The following is a 20,178-nucleotide window of genomic DNA, read 5'->3' on the forward strand; positions in this document are numbered from 1 at the left end:
ATCAGTGGCTATTAGCCACAGTGTGTATATATATGTGTGTGTGTGTGTATGTATAAAATTTTGGCCCCTGTGTGACACAGAGTGTTGGACTGGATGGGCCATTGGCCTGATCCAGCATGGCTTCTCTTCTGTTCTTCTCCTCCCTGGCCCCACCCCTCTGGGCCAGTTTCCCTCCAAAACCCTTGCCACCCAATCAGAGGGATAGAGGGGATCCTAGGAAATGTAGGCTCTTCCCAGTACTCCTAAGCAGGCTTCCCTGGGGCCTGCAGGCCTTGCTAGACCCAGGATCATGACATCCCCCCACACCCATCAGCTGACGGCTCCTATGGAGGCTCCTATGCCACCTCTCCGGCACTCCTGTGCCGCCCCTCCGGCGCGCTCACGATCAGTGCGGGCGCAGCGGGAAGGACGAGTGAGCCGCTGCCTCGGGGACTTTCCTTTCTGTGTGTTTTTCTCCTATTGGATTGGTTTTCTCCCTCCCTTTTAATAAGCACCAGAAACTTTTTGAAGGAACAACTTTCTTCCCTCCCCCATTTCCTCAGTTGTGGAATGTTCAAGAGCTTCCAACACAGAATTGGATTTGGATACAGTTTAATTATAAATGCTGGCATTTGCATTTTCTAAAAAGGAAAAAAAAAAATCAATACTCCGCGTTGCAGATCTGCTGCAGATGGTAACCTTAAATATTAATGTTGAATAAGGCTTCATAATGAAGGTATCTATTCTAAAGCTATCATAGGATCTCAAGTTTAATATCTAAATATCGACAAGTCTTCCTGTACAGGTAATAACAGAAATAATGGCTGGACGTTGTCCTTTTTTAGAGATCAAATATCTCTTTACAGGCATTATCTGACTATGACCTTTTGCAGATTACGCCCTGACCTAACCCCCTAGGGGAGAGGCTGTGGCTAATTGGTAGAATCTCTGCTTTGCATGCAAAAGGCCACAGGTTCAATCCCCAGCATCTCCAGTTAAAAGATCTGGCGGTAGATTATGTAGTAGATTATGCCAACTCCAATTCAAGAAATCTCTGGGGACTTTGGGGGTGGAGCCAGGAGAGTTTGGGGTGGAGCCAGAAGCAAGGTTGTGACAAACACAATTGAACTCCAAAGGGAGTTCTGGCCATATCATTTAAAGGAATCGCACACCTTTTAAATGCCTTCCATCCCTGGAAATAATGAAGGATAGGGGCAGTCCAATCTTTTTTAAACGTGGAGGGTTTTTTGAGAGGCATCAAATGCTATGCTGCAAATTTGGCATCTCTACTTCAAAAAACAGCCCCCCCCCCCCCCCCCGGAGCCCCAGATATCTGCCGATCAATTCTCCATTGTTCCCTGTGGGAATCGGTCTCCATAGGGAATATTGGAGTGCCCAGCAGACATTTCCTTCCCTCCCGGCGTGCTTTCTGATGACCCTGAAGCGGGGGGAGGGCCTCCAAACCGGGGAATCCCCTGCCCCCACCTGGGGATTGGCAACCCTAAGATGATGCAAAAGACTTCTGCCTGAGACCCTGGAGAGCTGCTGCCAGTCTGAGCAGACAATACTGACCTTGGTGGACTAATAGCCTGATTCAGTATGCTGCAGCTTCATGTAGCTTAGTTGCGTAATTTTTTTTTTTGATCCACACTTCAAGGCCATGATCCAAATTAGATACATAGAGGGTCAGAAATATACTGTAGAGCCACAGTGCATTCCAAACTGGGCTGCACATTGCATATGCATGAATATGTAAGCCGCCCTGAGCCCGCTTCGGCAGGGAGGGCGGGATATAAATGGAATTAAATAAATAAAATAAATATCTATACAAACATTCATTCACTTCGTGTGTATAACCTGCCTTTGGTACTAGTCAAGTGCGAATTACTAGAATCTATTCCCCAGGGTGATCAGATTCAATATGAGACAGCTATGTGTGTTCAGCTCTTCCTTCCATTTCTACAGTGTGTCCTCCATTGTGGAGGCCGTGCCCCTTTGTGCAGTGTGTCCCACTGGCATTTGGTGGCTTGGTTTCTTTTCAGCAACTTGCAGGAAGCAGGAAACGCCTTGTTCCAGAGAAACACACTCCACAACGAAGCATAGAGGATGGCACAGAATTGTTTTCTGTGGCCCCAGAAGGTCGGACCAGAACCAACGGGTTGAAATTAAATCTAGAGTTTCCAGCTCAACATTAGGAAGAACTTCCTGACCGTTAGAGCTGTTCCTCAGTGGAACAGGCTTCCTCGGGAGGTGGTGGGCTCTCCTTCCTTGGAGGTTTTTAAACAGAGGCTAGATGGCCATCTGACAGCAATGAGGATCCTGTGAATTTATAGGGAGGTGTTTGTGAGTTCTCTGCATTGTGCAGGGGGTTGGACTAATGGTCCTTTCCAATTCCATGATTCTATGATTCTATTCTATGATGTCCTCTATAATGGAGGACAATTGTATGGATCCAGCCCAGAAGCATTCATTCATTCCTTTAAGGTGGGCAGCCTTCTGTTGAAAGATCCATAGCATGTTGATTTGTTACAAAAATCACTACACTGGACACAATTGAACAGAATCTAAACCTTCCATGGGGACTTCTGTGTGTATAATTATAGATGCAGCATACATGCATGTGGAGCAGCCCTGATAGCCCCATCTAGTCTGCTCTTATCTGAATTCAGAAGCTAAGGAGGGTTGGTGCTTGGATGGGAGGCCCCTGAGGCAAGCTGGGGGTGCTGGGTAGAAGAAGGCAAAGAAGAACCACCCCTGCTCCTCTCTTGCCTTGACAGTCTTGTGAGCTTGCTGAGAGTGGGTTGCGACTTGATGCCACTTTTTACATTTTTATATGTGCACATTGAAGCACTAGGACTAAGGCCTGCTGTGGAGAAAAATACAGTGGGCTCTAGTAAGAGACTCTGGGCAAGTGCCCGCCACATTTTGTCTCTTCCCACCCAGGTGAAGGCATGCACTACCCCCCCAACACACACACACACACCTCAAGGGGAGCTGATCTCTGCCGTCGGGAGCCCAGTTGTAATTCGGAGTGATGTCCAGCCCTCACCTGGAGATTGACAACAGTGGTTTCCCTGCTTAGCTTCTGAAATTTGACAAGATCAGGCTAGCCTGTGCTGTCCAGGTTGTAGTTGGTTTATACAGGGCTTGTTTTGCAGCGAAAAAGCCCAGTAGGAACTCACATTACGCCACACCCCCTGATGTTACCATTGTTTCACACAGGGCTTTAAAAGCCCAGCAGGAACTCCTTTGCATATTAGGCCACACCCCCGACACCAAGCCAGCCAGAACTGCATTCTTTTGCGTTCCTGCTAAAAAAAAAAGCCCTGGTCTTATATATGCTGATAGAAGGCAGTACTCAAATGTTTTAATAGACAATGTCTACTTAGCCCCTGGGAATGCAAGTTTTCTTTTTAAAAAATAGTTCTTGGGTTAGTAAATACGCATTCCTTTGCAACTATACAGGCACCTTCTTTAAGAGGAGCATACTTTGTGCTGGAGCTCTGCAGTGTTGTGTATGTGGTTGTTTTGTCTGTGACCTGATGTACATATGTACACACAGCCTCTTCCAGAGATCTCACGAGGGCATACTTTAATGCCCTTCTGGAGCTGCAGGTGTGCGCAAGAGAAGGAACAAAAGGAGCCGTGTTCTCAGTGCGGTGACAATCGAACAAAAACGAGTGAGGGGAAGCTACATTTTGGTTTATGCTTCCTTTGGATGGCTTGTAAAAGCAGTGCGAATTTGACCCAGATGTGGAACGATGCCATAAACTGCCCTATAAAACTACATTATGCTGGTCTGTGTGTCCCCCATAGTAAATTCTTCTTCCCTTTCATATGACTCTTTAGTTTTAACCGCTAAAGCTCATCCACTTATGCCTTACCAGTTGAACTTTACTTGATTGCTTATCGATGGTAAGAAACCATTACTAGAAATGGTGTGTACTTCTCTTCCCAAAAGGGGTTAGTTAAGTATTTAGGATACAACCTCCACACACGTGTGCATAAAGTGCCCTCATATGGCAGGTGACTTATGGCAACCTCGCGGTTTGGTGTAGTGGTTAAGTGTGCAGACTCTTATCTGGGAGAACTGGGTTTGATTCTCCACTCCTCCACCTGCAGCTGCTGGAATGGCCTTGAGTTAGCCAGAGCTCTCGCAAGAGTAGTCTATGAAAGGGCAGCTTCTGGGAGAGCTCTCTCAGCCCCACCCATCTCACAGGGTGTCTCTATTGTGGGGGAAGAACATAAAGGAGATTGTGAGGGTGGGATATACATCCAATATCTCCTTCTCATAGAGAGGCAGTTTGGTGTAATGGTTAAGTATGTGGACTCTTATCTGGGAGAACCGGGTTTGATTCCCCACTCCTGTTGTGGGGGAGGAAGGTAAAGGAGATTGTGAGCTGCTCTGAGATTTGGAGAGGGCAGGATATAAATCCAATATCTTCTCCTCCTCCTCTTCCTCCTCCTCCTCCTTCTGGATTTCAAGGCAAGAGAAATGCCTTTTCCCATTGCCTGCCCCTGCATATCAACCCTGGACTTCCTTGGTGGTCTCCCATTCAAGTACTAACCTGGGCCAACCCTGTTTAGTTTCTGAAAGCTGATTAGATTGGACTAGCCTAGGACAGGGGTCCCCAACCCCCCAAGCCATGGACCAGTAGCAGTCCGTGACCTGTTAGCAACCAGGCCATGAGTTGTATAATAATTTCATTATATATTACAATGCAGTAATAATAATAATAATAATAATAATAATAATAATAATAATAATAATAATAATAAGACGGATTTATATCTTGCCCTCCACTCTGAATCTCAGAGTCTTAGAACAGCTCACAATTAGGGGTGTGCATTTGGTTCGGCCGAACCGAATAGACCGCCAAATATTCCCTGATTCGGAAGTATACAGCGTCGTATCCTTCCGAATCCAATTAGAAGGCATTATACGGGAGCCGTATTCGGTTCCCTGTATACTTCCGAATCAATATTCGGAAGTATACAGAACTCAGTGTAAAAGGCGGGAAAGGAGCTTCTGCAGCCTCAGGGAAGCTGCTTGCCTTCTTTCCCGCCTTAAGAAGCCTTTTCCCGCATCTCCCATAGCCTCCCTGGGATCAGGGAGGGAGGGAGAGAGGAGCCTAAGCAGCCAATCCAAAGCATGCATTTGCAAAATGCATTGCAAATGCATGCTTTGGAAGGCTGTTGTGTAGCTGATGGCTGGGGTAATCCCCCAGCCATCAGCAGCATTGTTCTTTTGTTTACTTGGGTATCCAAGTAAACACTGTTCTCTGGCCAATAACAGAGCAGTGGTATATTTTGAAACTGCTCTGTGTAGGGCCAAAGAACCTTTTTAAGGAGTCTGCCTGACTGGACTCCATTCCATTGCTGTTGTGTTGGTGCTGGTGTGAGAAAGAGATTGTGCTGCACTGGCCCTTGGCCTCAGCGGCTGCTGCTTTCTCTCAGCCTTGCCTGACCTGCATGGAGAAGACATCTAAGGTAAGACCATCTTGGGGTTCTTGTTTTTATTTTAGTTAGGATAAAAGTAAAAGGGCTTTTTAAGACTCAGAGTCCTTTACTTATCCAGATTTGGGTGATGTCAAGTCTGTCTATAACTCTGGCTCAAGCACAGAGCATGCTGGGTAAAACCAAAGTATAACCAAATGCTGCTAGCTCACCCTCTCTTCCTCCCCCCCCCCCTCCTTTAGAGATCTGGTCCTGCTTTGAAATGGTAATGTGTGAAAAATCTTATCTGTGCCTTCTCAGCCCAGGCTTGGGGGAGAGGAAGGAGCCTGGGAGCATCAAGGCCAAGCGGGTTTCTAATCAACATGAGAATGTATTTGTAACATCTATGTGTGAATGTCCTCTGCACAATTCCCCCTCCCCGTAGGAATCCTTTTGAAGTATACCTTATATACAATGTATCTACTGTATGGGCTTTAGTCTTTTCAAGACCTGGCTTAGGCCACAAGTATCAGTATCAATAAAATAGAGTCTTTGTATCCACACCACCTCATCATTGAATCTGCAGACTTGACAGGTGGGTGGGTGTAGCTTATTTGGGGTTAGGGTTAGGGGGTTCTGCTGGGAGTGGGGACGTGGGGTGGGGGGTTGCCAATTTGCCTATATCTAACTTTAGTGAGAGGACTTTTAAAAGTGCAGTGTCCTTTTACTTTTCCTGATTTGGGTAGCTTGGATTTCTTGGGGGTGGGGTGAAGGTTTTTTTGGGGGAAGGGGTTGGTTAAGTTCCTGTATTGTTAAAAGTCAAGGTTTTTTTTACTGTTTTAAAAGGATTCTGTGTTTGATTTGTTGCTGCTGTGTTGTGTTGCTGTTCTTCCTTTTCTCTTCTGGTTCTGGTTCTTGGGGGGCTATTTGGCCTAATTTTTATTGTTAAAAAGTTCAGTTTTTAACAGTTGAGTTTGTTGGCCTTTTCTTAGTTGGATTTGTTTGGATCTGTGTTGTTGTTGGTTTTGCACCCTGTCCTGTTGTCCCTTTTCCTGGTTCTGTTTTTTTTGGGGGGGGGGGGGGTGTTGACTGATTTGGTCTGAGGTTTTTTATTGTTGGCCTTTTCTCGGTTTTGTTTGGATCTGTAGCTGTTGGTTTTGCATCCTGTCCTGTTGTCCCTTTTCCTGGTTCTGGTTTTTTTTTTAAGGGTGGTGGTGGTGGTAAAAGTTAAGTTTCTTTGTCACGTTTTGATTTTTTAAAATTATCTCTGGTTGGTGTGTGAGCTGTGTGAGGTGGGTCACTTTCATGTGTTTATAGAGCTATTTTTGGAGTCTGAGGGTTCCATGCAGTTTTGGGGGCTCTCCCTCAAACCCCCTGCCCCCCCAGTAGTCTCTGATTATGCCTTATGCTGCCATTGATTTCAATGACCCATAGGGTATAATGGTGGGATGGGGCACCCTCTTTGGGTGCCCCTGGAATGGGAACCCCTGGCCCACTCTTTTTGGGACTTGGGGAGTTCGTAGGGGAGAGTCCCCTGCAGGTCCCCTGCAAATTTGGGAGCTCTCCTTCAAACCCCGTCCCCTCCAGGTGGCTTCCAATATACCCTATTTTGCCATTGATTTCAATGGCCCATAAGGTATAATTGGGCCGTATATTCGGAAATAGCTGTATATACGACTATTCCGAGTACCAGTATTTGGAAATATATGGTATTCAGAATATTTTGGCCCCATATATTTCCGAATCGGATTATTTCCGAATTTTTTTTTGTACACCCCTACTCACAATCTCCTTTGCTTTTCTCTCCCACAACAGACACCCTGTGAGGTGGGTGGGGCTGAGAGAGCTCTCACAGAAGCTGCCCTTCCAAGGATAGAGTTTCAGAGCAGCTTACAATCTCCTTTCCCTTCCTCCCCCACAACAGACACCCTGTGAAGCAGGTGGGGCTGTGAGAGCTCTCCCAGAAGCTGCCCTTCCAAGGACAGACTCTCAGAGTGGCCTACAATCTCCTTTCCCTTCCTCTTCCACAACAGACACCCTGTGAGGTGGGTGGGACTGAGAGGGCTCTCACAGCAGCTGCCCTTTCAAGGACAACTCCTGCGAGAGCTATGGCTGACCCAAGGCCATTCCAGCAGCTGCAAGTGGAGGAGTGGGAAATCAAACCCAGTTCTCCCAGATATAAGAGACCATACACTTAACCAGCACACCAGACTAATAGAAATAAAGTGCACAACTGTATCATCCTGAAACCATCCCCGCGCCCCGCCCCCCGGTCCATGAAAAAAATGTCTTCCACAGAACCAGTCCCTGTGCCAAAAAGGTTGGGGACCGCTGGCCTAGGACATCCAAATCAGGGCAACCTCTGTGTTCACAGAGACATATCAGCCTCTTAGATGCTATACATTTTTTTTTAACGCTGCAGGCAAGCTCTGCTTTCTCCGATCTTCACTTCTCTATTGATGCACAGCTGCCTCCAAATTCAGTGTTCATTCAAGCATATTTTGTTTGGTTTTGTTTTAATTGAAACACCTGCCATGGTTGTCTGTTGAACTTTTTTTTTTTTTGCACCTAAAAGCCAGTCTGTTTTGTGAAATCCTCCACATTGCCCCATCCTCTACATTTCCCAGTTAGGATAAAAATGCTGTTCAAACACATTACAAAGATGATCTGATTCCAGTGGTAACAAGAGAAAGAGATTTTTAATTATAAAAATAGAAGCATATCTTACATGGCATATTTGTGTAGGTTGGGGGTGGCCAAACTTGCTTAAAATAAGAGCCACATAAAATAAACATCAGATGTTTGAGGGAAGGAAGGAAGGAAGGAAGGAAGGAAGGAAGGAAGGAAGGAAGGAAGGAAGGAAGGAAGGAAGGAAGGAAGGAAGGAAGGAAGGAAGGAAGGAAGGAAGGAAGGAAAGCAAATAGATGGGGAGGTGGGAGGGAGAGGTGGAAAGAAAGCAACTTCAACTTTAAATACATTCTCCAAGCCGCTGGCTAGCTTGGCTTGCAGAAGTGATTTAAAGAGAGAAATGCTTTCTCTAACCTGGCCGATAGGGTGGTGGAAGCTCCGAGAGTCATACAATATGTGCGAAAGAGCCACATGTGGCTCCTGAACCCCTAGTCTGCGAACACACAAACTAATGCACTTTCTGACTGGATTTTGCCAGTTCACACAGTAAAATTCAGTTGGAAAGTATGTTGAAAGTGGATTGAAAATGCATTGTTTAGTTTGTGTGTGATTACAGTAGTACTTTCAACTTATTGTGAACTGATTAACTTCAAAAAGTTCCACTTGCTACAGCTCCAAATCCATGTGTGAGAGAGAAGAGAGGTCCCATATAAGATGAAAAAACAGAAGGCAAGCAAAGGCCAAAGAGGCTGAACATCTATCCAATAAGAGGAAGATGGAGCCAACCATCAAGTGTACCTGAGTGAGAGAATTCTCTTAACTCTTTCCTTCCCAGGTCCTCTTAGAATCATAGAGCTGGAACGGATCTCCAGGGTCATCTAGTGCAACCCCCTGCACAATGCAGGAAACTCACAAATATCCTCTGCCCCTAAATTCACAGGATCCTCACTGCTGTCAGATGGCCATCTGTCACAGAGCCAGTTTGGTGTAGTGGTTAAGTGTGCGGACTCTTATCTGGGAGAACTGGGTTTGATTCACCACTCCTCAACTTACGGCTTCTGGAATGGCCTTGGGTTAGCCATAGCTCTTGTAGGAGTTGTCCTTGAATGGGCAGCTGCTGTGAGAGTCCTTTCAGCCCCACCCACCTCACAGGGTGTCTGTTGGGGGGGGGGGGAGAAGATATAGGAGATTGTAAGCCGCTCTGAGTCTCCGATTCAGAGAGAAGGGCGGGGTATAAATCTGCAGTCTTCTTTTTCTTCTCGCCTCTATTTAAAAAACCTCCAAGGAAAGAGAGCCCACCACCTCCCGAGGAAGCCTGTTCCACTGAGGAACCGCTCTAACGGTCAGGAAGTTTTTCCTAATGTTGAGCCAGAAACTCTTTCGATTTAATTTCAACCATTCCTGGTCCTAGTCCTACTTTCTGGGGCCACAGAAAACAATTCCCCACCATCCTCTATATGACAGCCTTTCAAGGACTTGAAGATGGTGATCATATCACCTCTCAGCCGCCTCCTCTCCAGGCTAAACATCTAGCATGCAGAGTTACTGTACCCAACAAGAAGAACCCTGTGAGGTGGGTGAGGCTGAGAACATATGCCTGTCCCAAGGTCACTCAGCAAGCTTCCGTAGCAGAGTGGGGATTCGAACCCAGGTCTCCCAGATCCTAGTCTGACTCTATTCACTATGCCGCATGGACTCTGCAGCTTTCTGAGCCAACATAGAGTTTATAATTCTGTGTATTTGAAGAGCTGAAAGCTCTTTAAAAGGTTTTGTTAAATAGCCACCCATACAGTTTTCTTGAAGCTGATGTCAACGTCCTTAATTCCTTCCAGCCTTATCAGTCACACGTACCTACTTTTTTTCTGGATGCATGCCCAGTGGGAAGAATGACAGAGATGTGCAGTTGCTTTAATGTGAAACAAAAAAAAATCTGGATTAAAAATCTGGGATCTGTTTTTGCTTTTGGGGTTGCCTCTGCTTAGCATCAGCTATTCGGGAAGTTCTATTCGGGTCTGAAGAAGTGGGCATGCGCATGAAAGCTTATACCCAGAATAAACTTGATTGGTCTTTAGGGTTGCCGAGTCCCCTGCTGCCTTCGGTGGAGGACTTTTTTTGTGCGCGCTTCACAATGATGTCACCCGCAAGTGACGTCATCATCACACTGGCAATGTCACGCGCTGGCTGCTCTAGGCGTTTCCAGGAAAACTCTATGGTTTTCCCAGACGGTCTAGGAATTTGGGAGGGAAAACTCTATGGTAGAGTTTTCTCTCCCAAATTGCTGGAGCATCCGGGAATGGTTTTCCTGGAAATGTCTAGAGCAGCTGGCGCGCGATGTCACCAGTGCAATGACGTCACTTGCGGGTGACATCATTGCACCGGAGACGTCGGGGGAGGTTTCCCCTGCCGGTCCAGTGTGGGCCGGCGGGTTGGGAACCTCCAGGGCGGGAGAACCCCTGCCCGGCCCAGGGACTTGGCAGCCCTATTGGTCTTAAAGGTGCTTCTGGACTCAAGCTTCATTCTGTTGCTTCAGACCAAAATGGCTACCCACCCAAATATGCTATTATGAAACTACTGTGTGGCTACATCAGCTGCAACGGAGCTTTTGGGATGAGAATTTCATATACTGCCCACCAGGGCTTTTTTTCTGTAGTAGGACCTCCTTTGCATATTAGGCCACCCCCCCACCCCCCGATGTAGCCAATTCTTCTGGAGCTTACAGTAGGCCCTGTATGAAGAGCCCTGCAAGCTCTTGGAGGATTGGCTACATCAGGGGTGTGTGGCCTAAGATGCAAAGGAGGTCCCACTATGGAAAAAGCCCTGCTGGCCACAAATGCAACATATCTCTAACTCTACACAGGCCTTGGATTCAGCAGGAGCTCCCAGGAGTGCAGCTCCTGAACCTTTCTGATGGCCCCTCTTCTCCTCCCCACCTTGTCCATTGAATAGTAGATGCAGCTGCATAACAATCCCTGGATGAGCTCCACCACCTATTTTTCTACAAAACGACCTCTGACTACATGAGTTGAATTACTTCAATGCAGGCAGCATACTGAGGAACAAAGCATTAAAGCATTTCATGTCTACACGTCTAGCAATGTGTGTCACTTTTCTTGGAGAGTGAGGTTTTGGTTGAAGGTCTATAGGTTCTGCTCTTTCTTTTTTTTACATGGCCTGTCAAAAGCGCAGATGGAATTGATTCTGTGCAGATTTCCTTCTGAGCCCATCAACTACTTATGCCCGTCTACTTTGTGATTTGATGCTCGGAAGGTAAAACAAGCAGGTAGTTGAATATTTGCCATCAAACCTTGTTGTCAGTCATCATTAATAAAAGGTAACTATTTTAAAATCTGCACCCCCTTCCCTCCTCCCATCCTAATTGATTGCTGAAACCTGTGCTCACCCGCAAATAGCATATTATTAATAGCAAGTGTCCATGTTTGTCTGGCTACATCATTATCTCCTCTATCTAAACGAAGGCTTAGCTTGACGGTTGAAATTGATAGGTATATAATTGTTTTTAATAGCCTGGCCTGTTTTCAGTCAGATGCTGTAACTTGCTGGGAATGAGAAATTGAATTTTCCCGTCCACATGGTGGAGCCCCGTTTGGCCCTTTTAAATACAATGCTACTATCTGAGAGTACCCCAAAGTTTAGTATAAGGAATTTTGAGATTATGTTATTTAAAATCTATAATACAGCAGTCCCCAACGTGGAGCCCACCTTTAGAACAGGGGTGTCGAACTTATTATGAGGGTCAAATATGACATAAATGAGACCCTGTTAGGCTGGGCCGTGTGTTTCGTAAAATGTAATGCTAGGTAGTGGAGATATAAACTTAAAAACTTTAAAAAGGACACAGACAAATACAATTAAAGATATATATTTTTAAAAAACTAAAATAAACCATGCTTAAATTTTAGCACTCTTGCAATATTGTGGTCAGTATCAAATCAAGCTCTTCTTCCCCCCGCCGCGGACTTCCTCCCCAAGAGAGGAGCCTCAGCCAATGGGAGAAATGGAGGCTTTGCTCTGTAGCTTCTGTGTAGTTGAAAAACCCTGGCAGAGAAGAAGAAGAAGAAGATATTGGATTTATATCCCGCCCTCCACTCCGAAGAGTCTCAGAGCGGCTCACAATCTCCTTTCCCTTCCTCCCCCACAACAGACACCCTGTGAGGTGGGTGGGGCTGGAGAGGGCTCTCACAGCAGCTGCCCTTTCAAGGACAACCTCTGCCAGAGCTATGGCTGACCCAAGGCCATTCCAGCAGGTGCAAGTGGAGGAGTGGGGAATCAAACCCGGTTCTCCCAGATAAGAGTCCGCACACTTAACCACTACACCAAACAGAGCAAGCTGTGATGCAGAAAGAAGCAAGAGCGAGGAAGAAGGAAGCAGACTTGTTTTGGGCCTGACAGGAGCCCTCTGGGGGCCTGATCTGGCCCACAGGCCGCAAGTTTGACACCCCTGCTTTAGGAAACGGGCAGGGCTAGTTGGGAGGGGGAGTTTTGCCCAGCAGGGTTCTGATTTAAAAGGCATCTTACAAATTATGCCCCCTCTGAGCTGTAGAGTCTTGTGAGCAAAAATTCTACTTTGTGAACTACTGGCATTGAACGTTGTGAGTTACGGCATAAAGTAGTTTGTTCTGAGGCCACTCAGCTTCGAGGGAACACTGGACTACCCAGAGCTTTTGCCTGAAATGTCGAAGAAATGCTATAGGTCATCTATAACCTTGTTCCCTGACATTTTGTGCTTGGCTCCACCTTCTATACCAGCCATTTTGTGATTGCACCCACCGTCTTGTGTCCAAATGATAATGGTGCCCGCCCACAGGCTCAAAAAGGTTGGGGACTCCGTTGTAGTACCTAATGAAGGGAAACCTTTGACTAGAAGTCAGCAACTCTTTACAGTTAGTAAATGGTTATTAGTTTTATGATTGTAAATATGAATGCTGTTAGCTGCCCTGAGTCCGCTTGCGGAGAGGGCGGGATAGAAATTTAAAGTAAATAAATAAATAAAATAAATACAGTTAGGTGGCCAAACTATGAACATAAGAGAACCCATGTTGGATCAGGCCAATGGCCCCTCCAGTCCAACACTCTGTGTCACGCAGTGGCCATATATATATATATATACACACACACACATATACTGTGGCTAATAGCCACTGATGGACCTCTGCTCCATATTTTTATCCAACTGCATCATATTATCCAACTATATATTATCCAGCTACATCATATTTTTATCCAGCTACATCAGATTTCAGAGCCAGAGGCCAACAAAGAGTCAGGAAAGTCCGCTTTTACATACCTGGATTGATAGAACTAAACATTTTTGATGATTGACTCTGGAGCTCAGGATATAAATACTTAAAAGCAGGGGTGTCAAACATGTGGCCCAGGGGCCAAGCCAGGCCGCCAGAGGGCTCCTATCATGCCCCCAAGCAACTGACTGTCATCTGCTTCCTTCTTCCTCTCTCTTGCTTTGCCAGGCTTGCTCAATCGCACAAGAGGTACAGAGCGAAGCCTCTGTTTTCTCCATTGGCTGAGGCTCCTCCCTTGGAGAGGAAAGGGGAGGAATAGCTTGCTTTGCCAGGCTCTCTCAATCTCACAGCAGAGCTACTGAACCAAGCCTCTCTTCCTTTTAGTGGCTGAAGCTCCCCCCAGTCCTGGTCCCCTAGGGAAGGAAGGAAAGAGTCTTTGTGTTTGTGTCTTTTGTAATGTTTATATCTCCGCTACCTAGCATTACATTTTATGACACACATGGCGTGGCCCGACAAGGTCTCATTTATGTCAGATCTGTCCCCCATAACAAATGAGTTTGACATCCCTGCTTTAAAGCGACTGTGATCTGGGTGATTGCTATTCCTAAAGTCACCTCAGCCACTACGGTGGCCCAAGGAAAGCTGCAGATTTTCTGTCTGTAATATGGGGTAGAGTTACCAACTATAGGATGGGAGATTCCTGGAAATTGTGGGGCTGGGAAACTCAGGGTTCGGGAAGGGGAGGAAGTTCAGTGAGATATAATGCCATAGAGGCCACCCTCCAAAACAGCTGTTTTTATCCAGAGGAACAGATCTTTCATCTGAAGAAGTGTGCATGCGTATGAAAGCTTATATCTTGAATAAAACTGTGGAAAGGTGCGCAGCAACTTGAAGGGGGGGGGGGGGCAGGTCAGAAGTGAAGGGAGACCGGATTTAAGTGGAGAGGAAAGACAGGTAGAGGTTGGTGGGCAAAGCGAGAGGGGAAGCCGACCGGAGAGGATCGAGGAGGAGTGTGAAGAAAACACCAGAGAAATATCAGTCGAGAGGTCCAGAATCAAGAAAACACTGAGGAAAAAGAGGACACTGAAAGGGTCCATTCAAGAAGGGTTGGAGAATTGTGCAGGACACTAGACCAAAGGTTATCCAGACATGTGCGCCTTGAGACAAAATTAAATTAAATACTGCATTACATGACCCCAGAGTATGAGCATCTGTGCTAGCCGCGACAAATACTTTGTTGGCCTTAAAGGTGCCACTGAGCCCAAACTTTGTTCTGCTGCTTCAGACCAACACGGCTGCCCACCTGGATCTATCTGGAGATCAGTTGACATTCTAGATAATCTCCAGGAATTACCTGGAGGTTGGCAACCTTAATATAGCATCATAGTATTGGTCTATTAATTGGATAATAGGTTTTAAGCACTTTGAATATTTTGTTTTTATTTTATTTTATTTGAAGATGAAGATATTGGATTTATATCCCGCCCTCCACTCCGAAGAGTCTCAGAGCGGCTCACCATCTCCTTTCCCTTCCTCCCCCACAACAGACACCCTGTGAGGTAGATGAAGATATTGGATTTATATCCCGCCCTCCACTCCGAAGAGTCTCAGAGTGGCTCACAATCTCCTTTCCCTTCCTCCCCCACAACAGACACCCTGTGAGGTAGATGAAGATATTGGATTTATATCCCTCCCTCCACTCCGAAGAGTCTCAGAGCGGCTCACCATCTCCTTCCCCTTCCTCCCCCACAACAGACACCCTGTGAGGTGGGTGGGGCTGGAGACGGCTCTCACAGCAGCTGCCCTTTCAAGGACAACCTCTGCCAGAGCTATGGCTGACCCAAGGCCATGCTAGCAGGTGCAAGTGGAGGAGTGGGGAATCAAACCCGGTTCTCCCAGATAAGAGTCCGCACACTTAACCACGACACCAAACTGGCTCTCCAGTTGTATCCCGCCCTCCCCTGACAGGCTCAGGGCGACTAACAGCAGTTGAAACAACATAGTGTTAATAATAAATTCACAGTAAAATCATTAAAATAACCACATTTGGTTTCCTACAATTTCAGATTACAATCCCTACAATCCAAGATGGTGTCATTATTGTTTTTTATTTAGCGCTACCTATAATGATGTTGTTAGATGTTATTCGGTGCTCTGCATTTATGCTGGGATGAGTTCAAATTTCAATGCTGTGAGATGGTGGAACAGTGGTCACCTCCCTGTTAGATATTAAACGCCAGTTTAAACAATTCTGTCTTGGAGGCCCTGCAGAATTGTGGCAAGTCCCGCAGGGCCCTGATGTTTTCGTGAAGTGCGTTCCACAGAGCAGGGGATGCCACCAAAAAGGCTCTGGTTCTAGTGGCGGATAGCTGAGCTTCTTTTGGCCCAGGGATCATGAGGAGATTTTGTGAACTTGATTGGAGTGCTCTCTGAGGCTCATATTCGGAAAGGCAGTCTTGGAGGTAGACAGTGCTACAGAAATTTATAAATAATTGTCAAAACGGATGGTGGGAATGGCTTTGGTGGAAGGGGGAGGCAAGGACTTTTATTTTAGGTATCTCATTTATCAAAAGGTGGTGTTAAGCCAGTGTCATTTCATTAATTTAAGATTGGTTACCGTTGAGGAAGAGGATTTAAGGGGTTCAACCAAACTCTTTGACCAAAAGGATTATTCTGTGGAGGGTTTTGAAGGAGAAAAGTGAGGTAGCGACCGTATACATGTTCTGTGAGGGAGTCCATGCGTGGAAACTGGAAGGGAGGATTGGCAGAGCTGTGCTCATGATCTGTACATTTATTTATGTCATTACTTAAGTGAGTTTTTGTAAAAAGAATGACACACTTAGAGAGGATTTATGTCTTAATACGTGTCACGGACAACACATTTGGTAAAGATACAAAATAAAACGTCGATAATGAATTCATTATCTCTCACGGGTGAGGAGCAAGTCTGCTTTCTCTGTCGCAGTTCCTTTTCATTTTGCGGCTTAAGAAAGCTGTGAGGCGCCCATCTGTTCGATGAGAAATTATCCGTAAATGTTCACCTGCTTTATTACTTCACTCCCAGATTATTAGTTTAATGAACAATACGTGTAGGACAAATAAGCAGCTGTAAATCATGAAGTCAGAGCCCATCACGGAATCTAGTGATGTCATGATTCATGTTTTAAGAGGGTTTTGTAATGTTTCCAAATGGAAACATGGGTCTGCAATTTACGGTATTCCCATGGATCTTTTTTAGCAATGGGCCAATTCTCCATATTTATTTGTATTCCATTTATTTACTCAGGGGTGACAAACATGCGGCCCGTGAGCCGAATCAGGCCCATGAGCAACTGTTTGTCATCTGCTTCCTTCTTCCTCTCTCTTGCTTCCTTCCACATCTCAGCTTGCTTTGCCAGGCTTGCTCAATCGCACAAGAGCTACAGAGCAAAGCCTCTGTTTTTTCTCCATTGGTTGAGCTTCTCCCTTGGAGAGGAAGGGGAGGAGGAAAACCTTGCTTGCTTTTCCAGGCTCTCTCAATTGCATAGCAGAGCTACTGAGCCAAACCCCTCTTCCTTCTGTTGGCTGAGGCTCCTCCCCTTCCTGGTCCCCTGGGAAGGGAGGGAAAGATCCAGAGGTTCCTTTGCCCAATTCTCTGGATTGCACAGGAGAGATACAAAGAAAGCACCTTTAAGACTGATGAGTGCTAATGTTATAAGCATGATTTATTTTAAGTTTTTTTTTAAAAAAATAAAAATCTTTAATGATGCTTGCGTGCTTTGTAAAATTTATATCTCTGTTACCTGACATTACATTTTATGACATGATGGCCCGGTCCAACAAGGTCCCGTTTATGTCAGATCCGGCCCTCATAACAAATAGGCTCAGTGCCCCTGATTTACATTTTTAATAGTCTGCCTTTCTCACAGGAATTCAGGGCAGGTTGCACCGAGTGAGACAGTGCAGTTGCCAGAATGAGACATTTAATGACCGATGAATAGGATTTTAGAAGTCTGGAATCACCAGAAAGAATTGAAGCATGGCATAATGATTCTCATGACACATTAAAAGGGACGGAAATTCCATAAAGAGGATATTGCTTTAAGTAACCTACGCACGGCACAGTAGTAGTGACCGACACAACAGTCCCTAATCATTTTTTCAAGCAAGTTTGCAAAATAGGGTTACCAGATGGCCTCTTTGAAGATAGATCCAGGTGGTTTGCAAAATAGGGTTACCAGATGGCCTCTTTGAAGATAGAGCCATGTTGGTCTGAAGCAGTAGAACAGATTTTGAGTCCAGGGACACCTTTAAGTCCAACAAAAGTATGTTCAATGGTTGAGTTTTTGTGTGCAGGCACATTTCATAGAATCATAGAGTTGGAAGGGACCTCCAGGGTCATCTAGTCCAACCCCCTGCACAATGCAGGAAACTCACAAATACCTACCCCAAATTCACAGGATCTTCATTGCTGTCAGATGGCCATCTAGCCTCTGTTTAAAAACCTCCAAGGAAGGAGAGTCCACCACCTCCCAAGGAGGAAGCCTGTTCCACTGAGGAACCACTCTAACGGTCAGGAAGTTCTTCCTAATAGAATCATAGAATAGAATCATAGAGTTGGAAGGGACCTCCAGGGTCATCTAGTCCAACCCCCTGCACAATGCAGGAAACTCACAAATACCTACCCCAAATTCACAGGATCTTCATTGCTGTCAGATGGCCATCTAGCCTCTGTTTAAAAACCTCCAAGGAAGGAGAGTCCACCACCTCCCAAGGAGGAAGCCTGTTCCACTGAGGAACCACTCTAACGGTCAGGAAGTTCTTCCTAATAGAATCATAGAATAGAATCATAGAGTTGGAAGGGACCTCCAGGGTCATCTAGTCCAACCCCCTGCACAATACAGGAAACTCACAAATACCTACCCCAAATTCACAGGATCTTCATTGCTGTCAGATGGCCATCTAGCCTCTGTTTTAAAAACCTCCAAGGAAGGAGAGCCCACCGCCTTCCGAGGAGTATTTCCTCAGTATCTGGACTGGAAATATATTCAGATGTCCTCTTTTTAGAGGATGTGTCCTCTTTTGGGGGTATCAGTTCTCTTTCAGGCTCTTTTTAAACAGCTGATGAAAATGTTCTTGGAGGATTGGCTACATCAGGGATGTGTGGCCTAATATGCAAAGGCGCTCCTGCTAGAATTCTACCAGTTATGATTGACAATTATGGCGTTTCTTTATCTGTCATGCAGCACAGTTACAAGCAGGAAACGTATGAGAATATAAAATACAGAACCAAGTTGATACAAAAGGTCTGCAGACCCATTGGGTGATCTATTTATTTATCATATGGCACATAAAATTAATGTCTGCATTGCTGAATACAAATGTTGACATTTTCAGCCCACTTAGTCACAACTGGGGAGAGTTTGAAAGAGCTCTGCCACGTCTCCCTAGAAAGCACGATGCTCACGTTCCTGTGACAGATGGGAAATAGTTTGGCTGGCTGCATCACAATCGCATTGGGGCCCTGGCATTTTGCCCCATTTAAACAACAGGTCTGTGCAATGGCCAAAGCCTGATTTGTATTCTATTAGCCGTCTTCCATACTTGATGTGGCGAGTCATATCCTGCGGGCCTCTTGTCGGTGTTTATCAGGTTGTGGGTATCAGGTGGAACTGACTGCATCCATAGCCACACAACCATTCATTCCCTAGATGGAAATTTTGTGATTCGTGATTTGTGCAGACTTTATTGCTGGGTGTCGGGATCATAGTCTGGATAGGCTCACGTCAGCCATGTCTTTGTGGATATTGTAACAAAAGGGGGGAAAAAAAACTATATAAAAGTAACAACTGTTGATACAAGTCTTGGCACAGAGACATTTTGAATCTGACAAAGGGTAACCCCTAATGGAAGACTGTTGATCTGTGAGGCTCCAACTGCAGCTGTCTATACAACAATTGTAAAAGCTGGAGAGTGTCTAAATATAAATTTGAAGGAAATACTGGGTGGAACGGACGGTACGATCCAACCACGAAGGTTGCTCGGCCCCGCCCGAAAAAGTCACTGCGGCTGCCAATGCGGTGCCCACCTCCATCTCCTCCTCCTCCGAAGAAAAATTGTCGGAGTGCTCCTGCACCGCCGTTAAAGGAGTGCGAAAAAAAGGCAGGCGCACTCAAAAACAAACTCCGGCTCCTCAGAAGAGGAAAGGAAGAAGGAGGGGGACTAGAGTAAGTATTAAGAGGGAAATTAACAAGAAATGTGACGAAATAGACGTTAGGAAGAGAAAAGGAAAGAAATAGGCAGAACAGAGCTGCTTGTGCCTCTGAGGCAGGAAGAGAACTGAGGGCAAGGGTCATTCCGAAGGTGCCAACAGGAAGAGGAAAAAGTTTTCCCGCCAGCCTGATAGAGCGAAGGAATTGCCCACAGAGATGTCTTCTGCCTCAGAGGGAGAACACATGTGCACAAAACAAAAAAAATCCTGCAGCGACAGAACGCACAAGTGAGTTAGGAAAGCAAGAATGTAGGAAAGCCCTGTGTCTGTATTTCAGTACAGCAGGTTTTAAATATTAGGTGTACCTATATGTGAAGTGATCAGTAGAAAATGCAGTTTCCTTTCCCTTGCCCTTTTGAAGAACCATCTTGGCAGGTTACCTTGTGCACGTTGACGGTCTCTCTTTTCATATTTTATGAAAACAGTGGCGGAGGGAGGAGGGTTGGGAGGGGGAATGGTGGTGGTCTTAATAATTTGGTTCCTGCATCATTTTAAAATTCTTTGAAGTAATACTCTGTCTCTTGTTTTGGGCTGCGCCAGATGTGATTCCAGCTTTCTGTTTTTAGCTTTACCATGAACTTATTCTCAGTGGTAAGAAAAGAAAAGATCTATGCTCCAGTTAGCACT

At 45.7% G+C, this 20,178-nt stretch overlaps 1 protein-coding gene across 1 annotated transcript in view; it reads left to right on the forward strand.

The window, feature by feature from the left end:
* Positions 1-20,178, forward strand: part of RET (ret proto-oncogene) — a 209,657-nt gene that overhangs the window by 72,745 nt on the left and 116,734 nt on the right. The gene's annotated exons all lie outside the window — the stretch shown is intronic.

This window comes from Heteronotia binoei, chromosome 6 (genome assembly GCF_032191835.1).
Source record: "Heteronotia binoei isolate CCM8104 ecotype False Entrance Well chromosome 6, APGP_CSIRO_Hbin_v1, whole genome shotgun sequence".
Lineage (NCBI taxonomy): Eukaryota > Metazoa > Chordata > Lepidosauria > Squamata > Gekkonidae > Heteronotia > Heteronotia binoei.